The following is a 17,328-nucleotide window of genomic DNA, read 5'->3' on the forward strand; positions in this document are numbered from 1 at the left end:
AATTGTCCCAGATTCCTAATTTAAAGTATTTTCATTTTCAGCATTTATTTGCAGAAAATGAGAAATGGCCAAAATAACAAAAAACACGCAGCGCTTTAAGACCTTAAATAGTGCAAAGAAAACTAGATCATACTCATAAGGTTTTAAGAGTTCAGAAATCATTGTTTGGTGGAATAACGCTTGTATTTAATCACATTTTTTATGCATCTGGGTTTGTTTGATATTTTAACTGTTCTTTCATTTTTTTCACAAAACTACAAACAAATAAACTACAAATCCCTACGTAATTTACCATATATATATATATATATATATATATATATATATATATATATATATATATATATATATATACGTGTATATACATATTTTTTTTTGTAGTTTTTTGTAGCTTTTTTGTAGTTTTTGTATTCAAATGTAAAAATAAAATTTAACAATAACAAATTAATTATTTACTTACTCTAATTAAACCTGCTCTGTAATGTAAGTTACTTCTTAAAGCGGTTATTCCGCCGCGCTACTGTACAGCAGTGTCTTTGGTGGGGCCCGCTGAACAGTTTCCCCTTTAAGACTCGAGCAGTGGGCGGAGCCGTTAATCACACTGCAGACAGCAGGCAGCTGAGGCGCAGCGGCTGAACAGCGCAGCGGTGCTGCTGAGTCCCCCCGCTCCGGTACTCTCTCTGTTTCACACGCGTCTGTCTATCGGTAGACGGTTTTACGTTTTTTTCCTATCGTTTGGTCGCAGCTTCTCTTGTTTAAATCCTCTGGAACGCTGAATGAAAGCTGGACAGGACGAGCGGCTGAGCTTTACTGAGGAACAGGAGGAGAACCTGCGCGTCTGTAGCCTCTTCTCACCTTCACACCACACTCCAGTCCAGGTGAGCAGCTTTAAAACAGTAGAAGCGTTTTTTTCCTGTGCGCGAGCGTTTCACAGCTGCCCAGGTGACCCTGAAGGTGTGTGTGTGTGGGAGTAACACATACATATAAACTGCCTGGACTGTGTGGGCATTCTCGGTCCACATGGACTACTAGCTCCTGTAATGATGTTCAGGGCCATGGCTGAACCAGCAGCAGGTCCTGCTCATAATCCAGCTCAAACTGTGCTTATAACCGCTGCTGAAGTCACAGTTGCAGAACAGGCTGTGCTCTAAGATGTTCAAGGTGGTTGAAAATCTATCTGGTCGTCCAGCTCAGCTCTTGACCAGCATGTGTCTGTTTTAATTAAATGAGTATGATGAATTATAGCTGCTCTACCAGCATCACCAGTGTGGACTACCAAGCTGCTTATACTGGTTTGGTCACTAGGGCTGCAACTAATGATTATTTTGGTTGTCGACTAATCTGATGACTATTTTTTCAATTAGTTGATTAGTCAGTGATTATTTCTGCCATGTCCCCCATCTGTAAAAGAGAGAGAACCAGCTGAAAATAAGATTAAACATCTAGATGTTGTTTAAACGTGGAAAGTAAATATGTAATCTGTTGTGTTTGGGCAATTTTGAAGTGGGAACTGTGTGAGTGAGCCATTTACCCATCTCCCTTTGAGTTTCTGTCCCTAGCACATACTGGTCCTTAGCTTATACTGGTTTGGTCACTAGGGCCAAACTGGTTATTTGACCAAAATAGTTATTTTGTTAGTCGACTAATCTTTTTGATTAGTTGATTAGTCAGTGATTATTTCTGCCATGTCCTCCATCTGTAAAAAGATAGAAACAGCTGAAAATAAGATTTAACAGCCATTCAGATATCTAGATGTTGTTTAAACGTGGAAAGTAAATATGAAATCTGTTGCGTTTGGGCACTTTTGGAGTGTGAACTGTGTAAGCGAGCCATTTACTCATCTCTCATTTAGTTTCTGTCCCTAGCACTTTGTGTAATGCGGTACTGTTACTTTTACAAATTAACAATTAGTCGAAACAAATTAAATTTGTAGTAAAAAAAAAGTAATAATCTGCATTGGCGATTATATTGACTGATTATTGCAGCCCAGTTGGTCAGCAGCTTATATTTTGACCAGCATAGAGTATGTTTTCATTTTTTGAGTTTGATGGTTTATGGCTGGTCCACAAGCGTATCATCAACTTGACCAAGTTTGACCATGATGGTAGACCAACATCACCAACTCAGACCAAGCTGTTCATACTGGTTTGATCATTAGCTTAGATTTTGACTAGCATAGTGTATATTTTCTTATACTTGAGATACAAAAAACACTATGCTGGTCAGGGGCTGGTTAACCAGTGTATGGTATGTTTTTATGTAGATTAACAGCTTTTTAGGCACATTGACCATGATAGTCTAGCTTAAATAACTTAAAACCAGCTTCTAACAAAAGCTGATTTCAGATGGATTATTCTGAAGGTTGGTCAAACAGCACAGTCATACTGGGTGATGACTAACCTGGTCAGATTGGTCATGTTTGTAAACCAATCAAACCCCCCAAAAAAGTGAACACAACATTTGCTGTGGTAAAACATTTAAAGCATTTATTCTTTTTTTTGTGCACAGTTGATTTACATTTCATGTAACCAAAACTGGTTAAAGAACAGTTGTCATAAGTTATGCTTAATAATACTATAATGTCATTGGGAACATTAAGGGGAACTGTGGAAGTCAGTAAGAGGAAAAAAACAAGAAGACTTACATAGAGCTGCTCTTATGTTGACTGCATTTATTAATGTGTATATATAAGGGGAAAACTCCTATTACGTTTCGAAGTTTCTTTAATGTAGCTTCAGGATCCTGTAACCTTTGCATTTAAGGGCTGCCTGGCACTGGAGACCTTACACATCGGTCTATATTGGTTTGCTATGTAGAAAGAAAACTACATATTTGTAGATGTGGATGTTTCTTCATAGAACCTATTAATATGGTTTAGCACCATATTAAAGGATATGTAAGGTGGGGTGGTAACCATTTAACATGCTGACCTCACTAAAAACACTATTGTCACTAAACACAATCAGATTTTTACTGTAATGCTCCGAATTGTAGTAGAAAGCCATCCCTTTACAGTATGGCTTGGCAATATATTGAGTTTTTAAGAAATATTGATAGATTTTCCACACGAGATATAAGATGAGACAATATCGTTTATATCAATTTAGACTGTACAGTGTTCCACTTAGCTCAGACAGTTTCTCTACCCCGTCTCTCCCCTTTCAGTTGTTGATGTAAAATGCTGCTAAAACTACTAGGCTACTCTAATATACAGTATATGGTACTGAATGATACATTTTCCAAGAAACAAAATCTGGATTTTTTTCTACACGTCTTTTTGTTATTATTTCATGGGATGAAAAAATATTGAGATTATATGTAATCCATATCACCCAGCCCTACTTTACAGTTGAGACAGTTCATCTTTTTGAATACTCTGATTCCAGTAGATACAACGAATGTCCCAAGTCAATACTTTGGTCCATTTAGTGTAGCACAAATAATGAATTAGAAGAGGTGTGTGGATGCTTTTAGTCGTACAGTGTTGGGATTGAGGAGTAAGTTGAATGCTCTGACAGGAATTTGTCTCACTTCATTTAAATACTGTCTACAAATTCAGCAGTCAGAGTGATTTATTTGTTACAAAGCAGAAAATCAGAAACTCTTGAATGACTAAATTGAGCAGAGCGAAAGTCAACTTAATTTTTCTGGATGAATTATGTGCACCCTAAAGGTCTCTCTCTCACTCTCTCTCTCTTTTTCGCTCTCTCTCTCTCTCGCTCGCTCGATCTCCCCTCAGGTTTGTAATGGGATTTAGTAGGAATATGTCACTTCCTATTGTATCACTGATCTTAACACTTCTGTGCTTTTAATTGGCTCTGCTTTTCTAGTGCGTGTGTGTGTGTGTGTGTGTGTGTGTTGAACTGCCTGCTCATTCATAAACATATCATGCCGGGTCTCTGTGCCCGGGTCTCACTCTCAGGCCGCACTGCTTCGCTCAGGTGTGCTGCCGCCGGGGTCGTTTCTGTGGAAACCTGTGACATAGCGACGGCGCTGTGAAGAAAAGGTAGCGCTTTTAAACCTGTAAATGCCAGGACAAGTGTTTAGCTCTGTTAATCTCTCCATTAAGTGAGTTCCCGTGAAATTGTTCAGTTCAGTGAATTTCAATACAGTTCAGCGGTTTTTGACTTATTGTGCTATAATTCACTAGGATTCAACAGTGTTTAACCACACTATTGTTGTGACAGATCACAAACCGCACGGATCAGATTATGTCATGAATTATGGGTCACAGATTCTATAATTTTCGTTTATTGTAGGGATACACAATGATATCAAAATTATGGCGGCATCAGCCAATACTTTTTTTTTTTTTTTTTCAATTTAGTTTTGTTCCCTGAAAGTCTCATCTGATTGGGTGGACCTAACTTCATATGATAGTGATTTTTGACATAACATGCGTCCATAGTGTAAAATTTAGCTCTATTTTCTTTTATCTAACATATTTTTTTCATTTCTTTCAAACATGCTTGCTTGGAAACGTAAAAAAATATTTTATATAATGTAACTCTCACAAAAAAACTTCCAGATTAGCAAATTAACTGCTGCATTGCACTACTTCACCCTGACAACTATACTATTACATAATGCTTCTGATTACTTAATGCTAAGCAAGTATTAGTATCTGTGAGTACAATAATAAATATCTTGTACTCTGTTGGGGGAAAAAATTGTATCGATGCATCTCTAGTTTATAGCTTTGAATAGTTAATTGAAGAACCAGTTAGCTATAATCTTATCTATTGATTCAACAGGTGAATCACAACCTTCATCGATGTGCTGGTGGATTATTACATTGGAAGGCTGGGTTTGTGTTTGTGTGTGTGTGCTCTTTGTTAAAGCCTCTTTTCTTGTACAAGCTTCACACAGCTGCAAAGCAGCAGCAGCTTGCTATAGTAACACCTTCCTCTTATTAATATTCATGAGGATGAATGAAAAATTACCCGACAGGATCGGAGTTCACCTAAACATATCTGTATTTATCACTGTGCTCTCAAATGAGGTGCGCACACTTCTCTGGCATTCTGACCTGTATTAGCTTTGAAACCGCCACAACATTTACAATCGAAGACAGTCTCTTAAATTAAATGGCATTAAACATGCTACACCCAGAGACCAGAACTTTATTTTACTGTATTATAATAGTGTAGCTTTGATGCTTTTTAAATGATATATTTATTGACTGGATGGATGGATGGACCATAATATATTTAAATTAATTTTCGCACTACAAGGCGCACTGGACTATAAGGCACACTATCAGTAAGCATCTTTTTTTTTTTTGCTGGTCTATTTTCATACATAAGGCGCACAGGATTGTACGGCGCATTTTAAAGGATGGCACTTGTTGAGAACAGTGGAGGACCTGTAAAGCTAAGCTCAGTTAAGTAAACAATAAATGTGAATGTAATTATTAAAAATGCAAAAGAGTCAAACGAGCGCTGGATGTGAATCTACACAAATTTCTCTCCTTAAAACTGTTTATTTGGGTGAGTAAAGCGCTTCTGTTTATTTATCATACACTAAGGCTTGTATACTTTGGAGTGAGTGAGCAGTCCTTAGCACTCACCCACTTTAGGTTATGTATTTCAGTTACAACTTTTACTAATTAATTAGTTGACACTGGAATTTTAAGTCAACAATTTGTTATAACCAACATTATTAACAGCCCTTAAAAGTACACAACATATATTTTTGGGGAAAACCAGATTGGTCAGTGTCTAGTTTTTTTAGGCATAAATTACACACCAGCCTCCTACCAATTTTTTTGTGCTGTTAGCATCATGTTTTGTTTTGGAAGCACTGACTGTTTTTTTTTCTTCTTTTTTTTTTAAATATCTCTCTTCTGGACTTGCTTGAAAAACGCATGTTGGGTGCTCTGTGATTGGCTGTGCTGATATTGACCATGGTTACCTCCCTTGCTTGTAGTTTTCAGGTTAGCTTATAGTTAGTTTGTAGTTAGTTTGTAGGTATATTAGAATTTTTATTATCTGTTACATCCCTAGCAAATCACTCATCATTCATATGGTTAATGTTATTGTTAGTAATGGAATAAAACACCTTGTGTCATTTTACACTGTGAAATTCTGTAGATTGTTACAGGTTATTGTATCATCCCTGATGTTCCGCTAACATCTTCAGAGCTCATACAGATCTTTTCTGTCAGTCAGTTAGTTGTGTCAACTGGCCGCTGTTTGGCTGGACTTTGCCCTTTATTAGTCGTTTCCAGCGTTCGCCTTCCTCTCAGATCATTTATGCAGTTCTTCTTCAATAATAGAACAATACTGACGGCAGCACCAAAAATCTCCACCACGTCCGCTCTTAAATAATCATGCTGGCTTATAACTATTTTATGCAATTCCTCCTGTTGCCATGGTGAAGCGGCACAAAAGGGGAGGGGGGATAAAAGGAGGGAGTGAGTGCATGAGAGAGAGAGGGAGGGAGAGAGATGGGCGATCACGGTTGTCTTGGATACGACCGTTTTCCCCTGTAAAGTAATGAGAAAGCAAACCTGTGGGAGACTGGAGGGCTATTTTTAGTCGGGCAGCACGTCAGGCACTTCAGGGATGAGGAGGAGGCCGTGGATTAGGACCCTGTTTGGGTGTTTGTAGCCGTGGGGGGAAAAAAGCGTGTATTCAGTGCTGTTGGGGATCTCTGAGGGTGCTTTGCTGGAATTTGTATACAGAGTTTTTGCAGGTTAAACGGTCCAGTGGTTGTAGATGTTCATTTTGTTGTAAGCTAACACGAGTCTATACTCCAAAAGAAAAAACTAGTTGCATCCAGAAGAAAGTTAGCAATGAAATGCTGTTCCTAAATTACCAGAAAAAATAAAGGATTCATATATATTAAGGGCCCTATTTTACACCCTAGGCTCAGGGTATCTAGTGACTTTTAGAAGTCTGGTAGCATTGTACAAAGGAAGTGTGGCCTGAAGTATGGGGCTTAGCTTTATGAACGCAACATCAGAGTCCAAACCCTGCACCTTAATAACAGTGTCCCTCAGCTTGGAGACATTGTGGCCCTGAAAACGAGCCATAGGTCTCATAAACTAAATTACCAAAAGTGTTCGCTCACTCATCCAAATCATTAAACTCAGGTTCCAATCACTTCCATGACCACAGGTGTATAAAATCCAAGCATCTAGGCATGCAGACTGCTTCTACAAACATATTAGTGAAAGAATAGGTCACTCTCAGGAGCTCAGTGAACTCCAGCATGGGGCTTTTGATAGGATGTCACCTGTGCAACAAGTCCAGTCATGAAATTTCCCCACAACTAAATATTCCACAGCCAACGTTGTCGATTATGTGGACTAATCGTTGCAGCCCTTAAAATGACCAAACATATATTTTTGGGCATATCAGGAAATCAGTGTTGAAAGTAGGGCTGCAACTAATGATTATTTTATTAGTCGACTAATCTGATAATTATTTTAATCTGATAATTTATTATGTCTAGATGTTGTTTAAACGTGTGTAAATTGTTGATATTTAGTGAGTAAATATGTAATCTGTTGTGTTTGAGCTTTTTTGGAGACACAGACTAAGTTGTGTGTAAACTGTGTGTGAGACATTTACCCCTATTATCTCCCATTGCGCTTCTGTCCTGCAGAACTTTGTGTAATGCGGCACCGTTACAAATTAACGATTAGTCGACAATGAAATTTGTAGTCGACAAATTTAATGATTCGTCATTGTCGATTATATCGTCTAATCGTTGCAGCCCTAGCTTAAAGCTAACTTAAAATTCATTGCAGAGTAAGCATAGTTCTATTAAATTGGTTGCAGCAAATGTTGACTATAAAACACTGATTTTACCTGAAGAACACCAACCTAACCTAACTGTACATTTTCATTATAGAGAGTGTAAAACAGATCATATTTAATTGTCATTGTATTTATTAAACTACTTTTTGTGCTAGACAGATATTTCAAACGCTGCAGGAACAATAAGCAGGTAGAATCTGTGCAGAAAAAGAACAAGCAGGTGTGTGGCGATAAAGATAAGCAAGTTAAGGTAAGCACTGAATGTCTTGAAACAGGGGTGCATAAGTGCTATTATTCCAAAATAACTAGTGTAATGGTGTAATGTCTCCATCATCTGAATTTGTTGGATCTCATACAGTCAATTTCCAGTTTTTAGACATAAATTACACACCAGTTTTCTACACCGACTGTTTTCCTTTTTTATCTCTGTTTTATTTCCTCACTACTAAATATTCCACAGCCAACTGTCAGTGATATTATAATACAGTGGAAGCAACGAGGAACAAAAGCAACTCGCTCTATCAGGCTAAAATAAGAGTAAAATAGCATGAAGAGGTCTCCAACTTTCTGCAGAGTCAATCACTACAGACCTCCAAACTTCATGTGGCCTCTAGATTAGCTCCAGGACAGTAGAGTGCAATGCAGCTGGTCAGGTCTAGATTCAGCAACAGTATGTGCTGCAAGAATGAGGTCTGCTGACTACCTAAATAAACTGAATATAGACCAGGTTATTCCATCAATGGATTTTTTCTTCCTTGATGGCACGGTATATTCCAAGATAACAATGCCAAGATTCATGGGGTTGGAATTGTGAAAGAGTGATTCAGGGAACTTGGATCATCATTTTCACACATGAGTTATTCACCACAGAGTCCAGACCTTAACCTTACTGAAAATCTTTTGGAGAAGACTTTGTGCAGCGGTCAGACTCTACCATCATCAATGCTGTAATATCTTGGTGAAAATGAATGCAACACTTGATTGCAATAAATCTTGTCATTGCAGAAGTTTATTGAAACAATGCCACATATTTAGATGAATCTTCTGATGCTGGAGATGCTAGAACTTCACTTACCTGAGGGTACGACGCACTGAATGCCTCTACTGCCGTGATTCCCAGATGCCCCCTCAGTGGTTAGCCATCCAGTGACCTCTCTCCGAGCTGTAAGGGGTAGCTGTGTCAGTTCACATTCAGTTCAGTTCATGGTGGTGCAGAATGTAGTCCCCCACCCCCAACCCTAACACACTTACACACATGCATCACTACATGCCCCCTCTACAATCACATGCGTGCACACACACAGCTGTGCTTTCTGTCTTGGTGATTGCTGGGTTGTGTATCACCACAGGAAGCCTGATGTCACAACAGCCGTGCCAGAACAGATCAATCTGTGACTGCGAGAGACAGGAAGAGGGGGAGAGGGGGGAGAGAAAGAGAAACAGGAGGGACAGAAGTGGTCGGATCGGTGGTCAACACTACCATGGCACTTGATGTTCACTTTGCATCTGAGCATCTGTGGCTACTGATGTATTAATTCTGAATGCAGTGAGATCTCAGTCCCAGTTCCACACATTTGCTCAGTGCTGGGATATGCTCAGTATTTGCTCAGCATTGGGAAATTCAGACATCCTCAATATGCAAAAATGGACTTCCTGTCCTGTACGTTTTAGTGCTTTTACTGCACTAAACTAAACTGTGGTTTTTAATAAAACTGTCACAGAAATGTTTAATGAGAAATGCTGTTGTCGCAGCTCTGATATTGACTGCTATTATTTTAATTGTCTGTTGTGTCATTGTCTTTTGTATTTTTGTATTTGTGTTTTAAGAGAGTTTCTGCCTCTTGCCAGGCTGCCATTGTAAATAGGAAAGTGTTCTTAATGTCTTGCCTGGTTAAATAAAGAATAAAAAAGAATGAATAAATAATAAATCCAGTTAATCTGCTGTTTAACATGATCTTAGCAGGTTAAAGATACCTATGTGTGATACAGGAGGAATCCACTAAAATGTGCAGGGCAGAGGGTCCTTTGTGATTATGGTTGGAAGCCACTGCTCTACTTAATGCTTAGAATTGGCTGTGGTGAACTCAGACTTGAGAGCTTCTACTGCCAGTTATTTAAAAAAAGGACATTATGCAAGCTGAGTGTGTGCACTTTAACACCTGTGTAAGCAATGAAGCAGCCAAACACACTAACTAGAAGATATTTCTACAGTAACATGAAACGCGACACAGACAGTGGCCTATTTTTAGTTTTCCATGTGTTTTACTATTAAGTACATCTTACTTTCTTCCAAAATGCAAACTGGATTAATCCTGTGTAATTATGTGAGTGGTCCATGGCTGGCAATTGGCAGTTATTTGTTTAAGGATAGATACATTATTCAGTCATTCTACAGGACTTCTGTGTGTGTGCACAATTTTATCTATTTCAAATTTCTATCAAATTTAAGCATAATGAAAAAAATATCTCTTAATATTTTGCACAATGCAGTGTTACATTAACACATCAGCAGCAGGGCAGAAATGAGATGAAGATGCTTCAATATGTTGCCGGCTTCACAAAGCACTCTGGGATGCTTGCGCTTCAAGTGCTTGGCTATATCAGTTCTGGAGAATCCAATTCTGGTGGCTTCTAATGGTGGTGGTGCACTATTTTTAACTCACTACTGAATCTGGTAGGGTGCGGTGTGGGGTCTACATTATGCAAATCGTTGTATTTCTGTAATTGGTTATGTTGAGTCATCCCCGCCTTAGACTGGTCTATTGCTGCCTTCAAATTCTCTTTGAAAATTCCTACTTACAAGGTTGGAGGTCGTAACTATGACTTGATATTAGGGGTGTAACGGTGTATTCTTTACGAAATGTCACGGTACAGGGGTCACGTTTCGGTTCGCGTAAACACACGCAGAATACACGGTACACGGGCTGGAGCACACAAGCAGAGAGCTCGCATGAAAAACGCATATGATTCAAAATGTCCTCACATCATCGCTGTGCCGCCATAGGAAACTAATGTTCGCCTGTTGCTAGGGTTGCAGCGGTAACCGGTTTCACGGTATACCATGGTATTAAAATGCACGGTTATCATACCGTGTGTGTTTGCTTATTACCGGTAAAACGCAAGCCAGCGGAGAAACTCACCCGCGCATGCGCAACTCTGCTCCGCTTCAGCTCCTCAGCACACAGCGGTGAGGACAGCAGAAAGTGCATCAGACTAAACAAATCTCCGTCCGCCTAAAAAAAGGCTAAACTAAACTAAACTAACTATTTCGGATACCCGCCGAACGCACCCGAGGATGGTTATCTGATTTGTAATCAATGTGGCTGTAAAGTCACAGCTAAAGGTGGACATACGTCAAACCTGTTCTCCCATCTCCGAGAACACCCCCCCGCTGTGCAGCGCGAAGTATGTGTTTAGTTTATAATTTTAATCTGAACATAAATAAAACCTCTTTGTAGTCGTGCACAACCCATGCGGTAAGCGCCCGCAAAAGCGCTGAGTTATCCGAAATTTGGGCACGCAGGTACAGGCGTGAAGTGCGTGCTACGATGGATTTACACGTGTCCGTGTAAAGGTCCTGGCCGGACTGGATGTGAAAGACGCCATTCATTTACATGCATTCATTTTCAAATTCTGACGTGCCTGTTTTTTATATGTTAAAACCAGACTCTGTGTGAAAGCCTTAAAATAGAAATCTCTATTGTGAGGATCATGTCAGAAATAAATCCCCTCTTTCTGCAGTATCTGCTTATATACCAACTTGGCAGTAAAACGGACGTTTACAACAGTTGTTGATCAGACACTGACCCAGGCTCAGTTTATCAGATATTAAATAATTTAAACTTAAATAATTGTACTGAATATTTTAAATACAGGATCTTTACTTCTTAGAGTACATGTAATGTGTGTAACATGTGTGTATGTATATATATATATATATATATATATATATATATATATATATATATATATATATATATATATATATATATATATATATATAATCCATATGTATGTATATATATATATATATATATATATATATATATATATATATATATATATATATATATATATATATATATATATATATATATATATATATATAATCCATATGTATATATATATATATTTTTATATACACCCTTAATGTCCTTAAGAGTAGTGGAAAAATCTGGTTTTCTTCACCTGATGGTGTACAGCTTCTTTTTTTAAGGAGACATTATCTATATTATTGTTCCAGGTTTCTACAATAAATAGTTAATTGAACAAAAAACCTTTGTTGTAATTTCCTTAAGGGTCAGTTTAATAATATATGTAACAAACTGTGATACCGTGATACCGCGGTATTTTCTGAGACGGTTATCATACCGTGAAAATCTCATACCGTTGCAACCCTACCTGTTGCTTTCCAGTGTAAACGCAGGGTTAGGCGCTCGGGCTGTCTCTCACTTTCTCGCTCTCTCTCTTTCTCTCTCTCTCTCTTTCACTCATGCCGTCTGCCTGTCTCTCTCTTTCGCTTGCACCCTCTGTCTCCCTCTCTCTCTCAGATATTATAATACAGTACAAAATGATCTTGTCTGCCAGACCTAAACCACACTACACTATTCCAGCATTAAAAAAAACAATTAATCATGATTTTTAATTTATTTTAATTTATCAATTAAGTGATTGACACCACTAATATAATTTATTTTTACAAGCTCAAAAATCAAAACTCTGAAATGCATCCAGTAAAATGCTAAGGAAAAAAATATTTGTAGTTTAAACAGTTAAAGTAATGCTGTTGTAAAGAATTTAATAAAAGTGCTTGATCCCCGTTACAACATTCCATCCCAAAAAACAAAACATGGTTATAGTGAAGATTCATTGTTATTATAAAATGAATAAATGTGAGGCTGTACAGAATGCCCAGCTTCCAAAAATTGACTGAAAATATATCGAGGTGTGATTGAACCGTGAATTTTCTGTACCGTAGGGGTACTTGATATGCATTCGAGTGTTTTTGGTTGGGTGTTTCTAATGGATGCCATTAGGAAAATCCTTTTGTTTATACTTTAGGACTATTATCATAAAAACAGGAGGTTTATTTTGCTCTACTCCAAGAGAATAAGGCGAATAAGACACACATTTGGTGAGTGATATTTTTATCCCATTAGAACTGTGAAGTCAGGAAAGGTTAGATTACTGAGGTAAAAAGAGGAGATTGGGCTGTAAAGGGATGCATTGACTAGCTGTAAACATGTAAGCAAGGTAGAGATCATACTTACAGGGTGTTTGATTGGGTGGAGGATAGGGGTGGGCAATATTATACCGTATACAATATATCGTGACACAGAAATATCGTGATATTAGAAATCCATATTGTGATAATAGAGATGTTCTGTCTTAAAATTAGTCTATTATTATATTCTGCAAATTGTTGCTGCATTATATTATTTTATGCCATATTATATATTTTGCCACATTATGATTATGCTGTTATACTATTATATTATATTCCCGGAATTAATTAATTCTTTTTCTGTTTTCCTATATCGGCAAGTATATCGTTATTGCAAAAATACCCTGAAATATCGTGATATTATTTTAGAGCCATATCGCCCACCCCTAGTGGAGGGGCTTCAGGTATGTTTCTAATCCAAAAACTTTATTTTCATGACGAGACAAATTCAAATAAGCTGCTAATTAGCAGGTGTTGTCAGTGTGAAATGGAATCAGCCCTCAGTTCTTCACACATTATTTAATACAACACCACACTCAGAAAAAAATTACGCTGTTGATTTTTAGTCGTTTGAATCAGTGATGTTTTAAGCTCTCATGGGCAAATCGCTCTCAAGTTGCCAAAGGCAAAAGACTAAACTAATATACAAAATGTTAATTATTAAAAGATCCAATTCAGAATACAAATTCATCAAAAACATGGAGATAAAACTAAATTAGATGGCTAGTCTTGTGAAATAGATTATTTATTTTTTTTAAAGACAGCATTACAGAAGGGGCCTTATACCATTTTTTATTTTCTTGTTCTGAAGTGTTCTAAGCCTATCTGAGTACAGTGTAGATATAAAGACAACCAAATACTGACCAAGTAAAGAAGTGAATGCAGATTTACTTTGTGATTGTTGTTAGATAAATATAATGTATGAAGTGGAGATCTACAGAGGCTACGTCTACATGATACAGCATCATTACCAAGCACTTAATCTGTATTAAAGGTGTCCTTCTGCTAAAATCCACTTTTTCTTGTTCTTTGTGAAATGCAATAGGTCTCTGAACTGTATATGCATGCTGCTAAAAACAACATGGCAGTTTGTTCGTGTGTTATTGGTGCAAATAACACAGCAGTGTTAATTGATTTGCCCAGTAATTCAGAGCTAAGGAACAAATGGTTAGAATTGTCTATGGAACACCACCAGCGAAGTACAATTGAATTGAGTTAGGTAGGTGTGTGTTTAGAACAGTTCTGTTTACACCAGTTAAAAGTAAAAATCCACCCCAGGGTTTGGTTCCAACTGTCTGGGTGGCTCTGCTGCGGCTCAGCCAACAAAACCCTGGGGTGGATTTTTAGTGTCTGGTCCTGGACTTTCCACCTCTGTGTGTAACTATATGTTTACATAGGATCTCCGGTGGATTTCGCATTTTACAGAGACTCTAAGACTAGGTCAGTGGCTGAACTGCACCTAGCAAAGCATTACATGTGTTGTAAAGTAACATATAAAATTGCAAATACTTATTTAAAAGAATGTGTAAGAATGTATTCATTTTAAAATGTTTTTAACTGTTGTTCGTTGTTTCGGCAAGAGCCGAAATCCTATCTCCGAAATTCTTAACTCCTGAACTCCTGATCATCTCTTAGCACAATAAAATGTTCCATCTTTGATTTCAAGTACAGATTGCTAATGAAGATTTGTATTAGTAAGGACATAATCATATTCCTTTAATGCCTTTCAACTCTTGCATTCCATTGCATCTTATGCCCGTGTCATGTGATTTTTTTTTTTTTAATCTATTTATATATTTTTTTGTCTCTGCTTGTTCTGGCCCTTATTACTGCTTCCTTGGTGAGTATGACTCCAGGAGATAGTCCAGCAGATGAGAGGTTTCCACAGATGAGGTGCCTCTCTCCAGTCTACACTGCCCAAGAGCAGAGTGGAGGTGCACAGATCAAACAGCGTTGAAGACCTCTGATGTTCTGGTAAACTGGGGCGCATCTTTCTCATTGCTAGTCCCGTTGATCTCTTTCTCTCTGTGCAGACAACTCCTTCAGACATTGAGCTGCCCAGCCTGCTCAGTACTGTGCTTTGGGTTTTGACTCATTAACATTGTTTAGTATTGACTCAGACACACTAAAAGGCTTTTCTAGGGATGCTAAAGGCATCGTGAGGGGTAGTGTACCTCTTACCTTTGGTATCTCAGGAACTGTTTAACTAGGAGCACATAATTCGATTGGTGCTCTTTGTAGGTATGCACCATATTTGCATCCACTCCTCATATATAGTCTTGCTTAGTGGACTTTCTCCAGAGACTGTGGCCCAATCCTATTTATCATTTGTACACCTGCCCCTTGGTATCTTAGCAACTGTTAGCTTAACTGTGTCAGTGACCATGGTATTAGAATGACCTTTAGGTCAAGATCAATATAATGTGCCTTTTGTGTCTGTACCATAGTTGTTAGCGGTTTAAATTTCATAAATCTTTTCAAGATTTACTGAAGGATGAGGCTTGTTAACCTTAACTTTAAGGCTACGTTCAAATTACCAGGCTGAAGTGACTCCAATCTGTTTTTTTTCCCCAGTGTGGCTCAGATATGATTTTTTCATTACTGTGTGAACGTGCCAAATTCGATTTTTTAAACCATTTTCTGAGCCACTTCCATATGTGGTCCTAAATTGGATACGTGTCCAATCCATTTGCATGCGGCATGAATGTGAATGGTCAAATTAGCAGATTTTTTTTTGCTTTTACGCATGTGCTAAGTGCTTCTCTCTTGTACCCACACATCTTTTGGTGCAGCTGTGCAGCTATAGCTGTAAAAAACAGCAAAGGCAAACAGCCTGGACTTTTTTCTCCACCTCGACCTGAGCATGAACTTCAGACTAGCTGTTTGCTGTTTCTCCACTTCAGCAAAAAATGCTCCACATATGAACAGCTAACACGATCATTTCACCTTTATAAAGCTACAAGTCGTCTCTCAAATATGTTTTTATACATGTATCAATGTGTGCATGTGAGCTGTTTCAGGGATAGATTACACACAGATGCAGTTCACCTACATTTGGGAATGTGAACCGTCAAGATCCGCCAAATCCGATCTGAGCAAAAAATCGGATTTGAGCAATGTGGCTTTTAATGTAAATGCTTTAAATGCTTTTTGTATATTTTATTAGTGATTGGCAGTTCCGACTCTGATACACAATTGTCGATGCTGATACAAATTTTGATACAAGAGTTTTTTTTGTATTAATTTTGTTTTAATGTGGTAAGTGATTAAGCTGGGAATTGGTTTTCTATCTAGTCTGAAGTCTTAAAAATATTATGCACAGTTAAAATTAAAATCTAAATTTTGACCCATATGCTAACATCTGAGTTCTGCCTTCAGAAAACTCTGGTTGTCCCCAGTCAATACTTTAAGCAAGAATACACGCCTGCTTCATGATAAAAGCCAACATCTTGGTTCCAACTGCTACTGTTGTTGTTGCTGAGGGGAGCTCTGTGTCCGCTCCCGCTCAGGAAGGACATCTTGTTTTAGCTAGGAGCTTGAAGTAGGATAACTGCAACTGAATTGCCTTTAGTTACAGCTGATGTACTGTGACACCCAAGTCTGGGAGACTTTCCAGCACAAGAGAGACCCGTCAACACCGTCCGTGCATGCTTGTCAATGGAAAACGACTTGTGACAGGTGCCATCAAGAGGGGAGTTCATTCTTCATGGTACAGTCTCTGCATCATGGTCCTTCAAGATCAGGGTCACTTCTTTATGTGTGTTTCTCTTGTTTATTGTCATGTATGTGAAGATGGCTTATCCCTAGAAGCACATCATTTGATTGGTGCCATTTGTACGTATGCACCATGTTTGCATCCACTCATCACCCAGAAGTCTTGCTTGGTGGACTTTCACTGGAGACTTGGCCCAATCCCATTTATTATTTGTACCCCTGCTCCTTGCCTTCAATTGTCACACTTTCCCTGAGTAAGGGGAAGTGGTTGAAAATGCTTATCAGGCTACAAGAAGTTCTGTGTAGATAATCTTGTCAAGCTGTTGTGATGCAGACAAGCTGTAAAGTTTTGTTCGGATGGGGTCAAGCTCAGGCAGAATGGGCACGGGCACGGACCGGGTTGGGCTGGATATATATTAGCCCTGATCTAAGCTATAAGCCGTATTTCCAGCGATTTCTTATAACCCTCTGTTGTGGTTTGCCTCTATTTTTTGAGGCCCAAGTATCCCTAACACCCCACCCCCCCCCCTCTGTTTATCACAACAAGAAATGGTATGCCTATGCCTAGGGCTAGGGGTAGTTTTAAGGGTGAAATGGGATTAGGTTTGCCTTTCTACCGATGAG

At 38.3% G+C, this 17,328-nt stretch overlaps 1 protein-coding gene across 4 annotated transcripts in view; it reads left to right on the forward strand.

Moving 5' to 3' along the window:
- Window positions 1-612: 612 nt before the first annotated feature.
- mpp2b (MAGUK p55 scaffold protein 2b) overlaps window positions 613-17,328 on the forward strand; it is an 86,491-nt gene continuing 69,775 nt past the window's right edge. For 3 of the 4 annotated variants that reach the window (XM_007255146.4, XM_022669174.2, XM_022669175.2), the window contains exon 1: window positions 613-878. The gene's annotated coding sequence lies outside the window, so the exon portion shown is untranslated. Of the gene's footprint in view, window positions 879-3,922; window positions 4,007-17,328 lie in introns of all 4 variants that reach the window. The other variant, XM_022669173.2, reaches the window with a different exon arrangement.

The sequence above is a fragment of the Astyanax mexicanus genome, chromosome 15 (genome assembly GCF_023375975.1).
Source record: "Astyanax mexicanus isolate ESR-SI-001 chromosome 15, AstMex3_surface, whole genome shotgun sequence".
Classification (NCBI taxonomy): Eukaryota; Metazoa; Chordata; class Actinopteri; order Characiformes; family Acestrorhamphidae; genus Astyanax; species Astyanax mexicanus.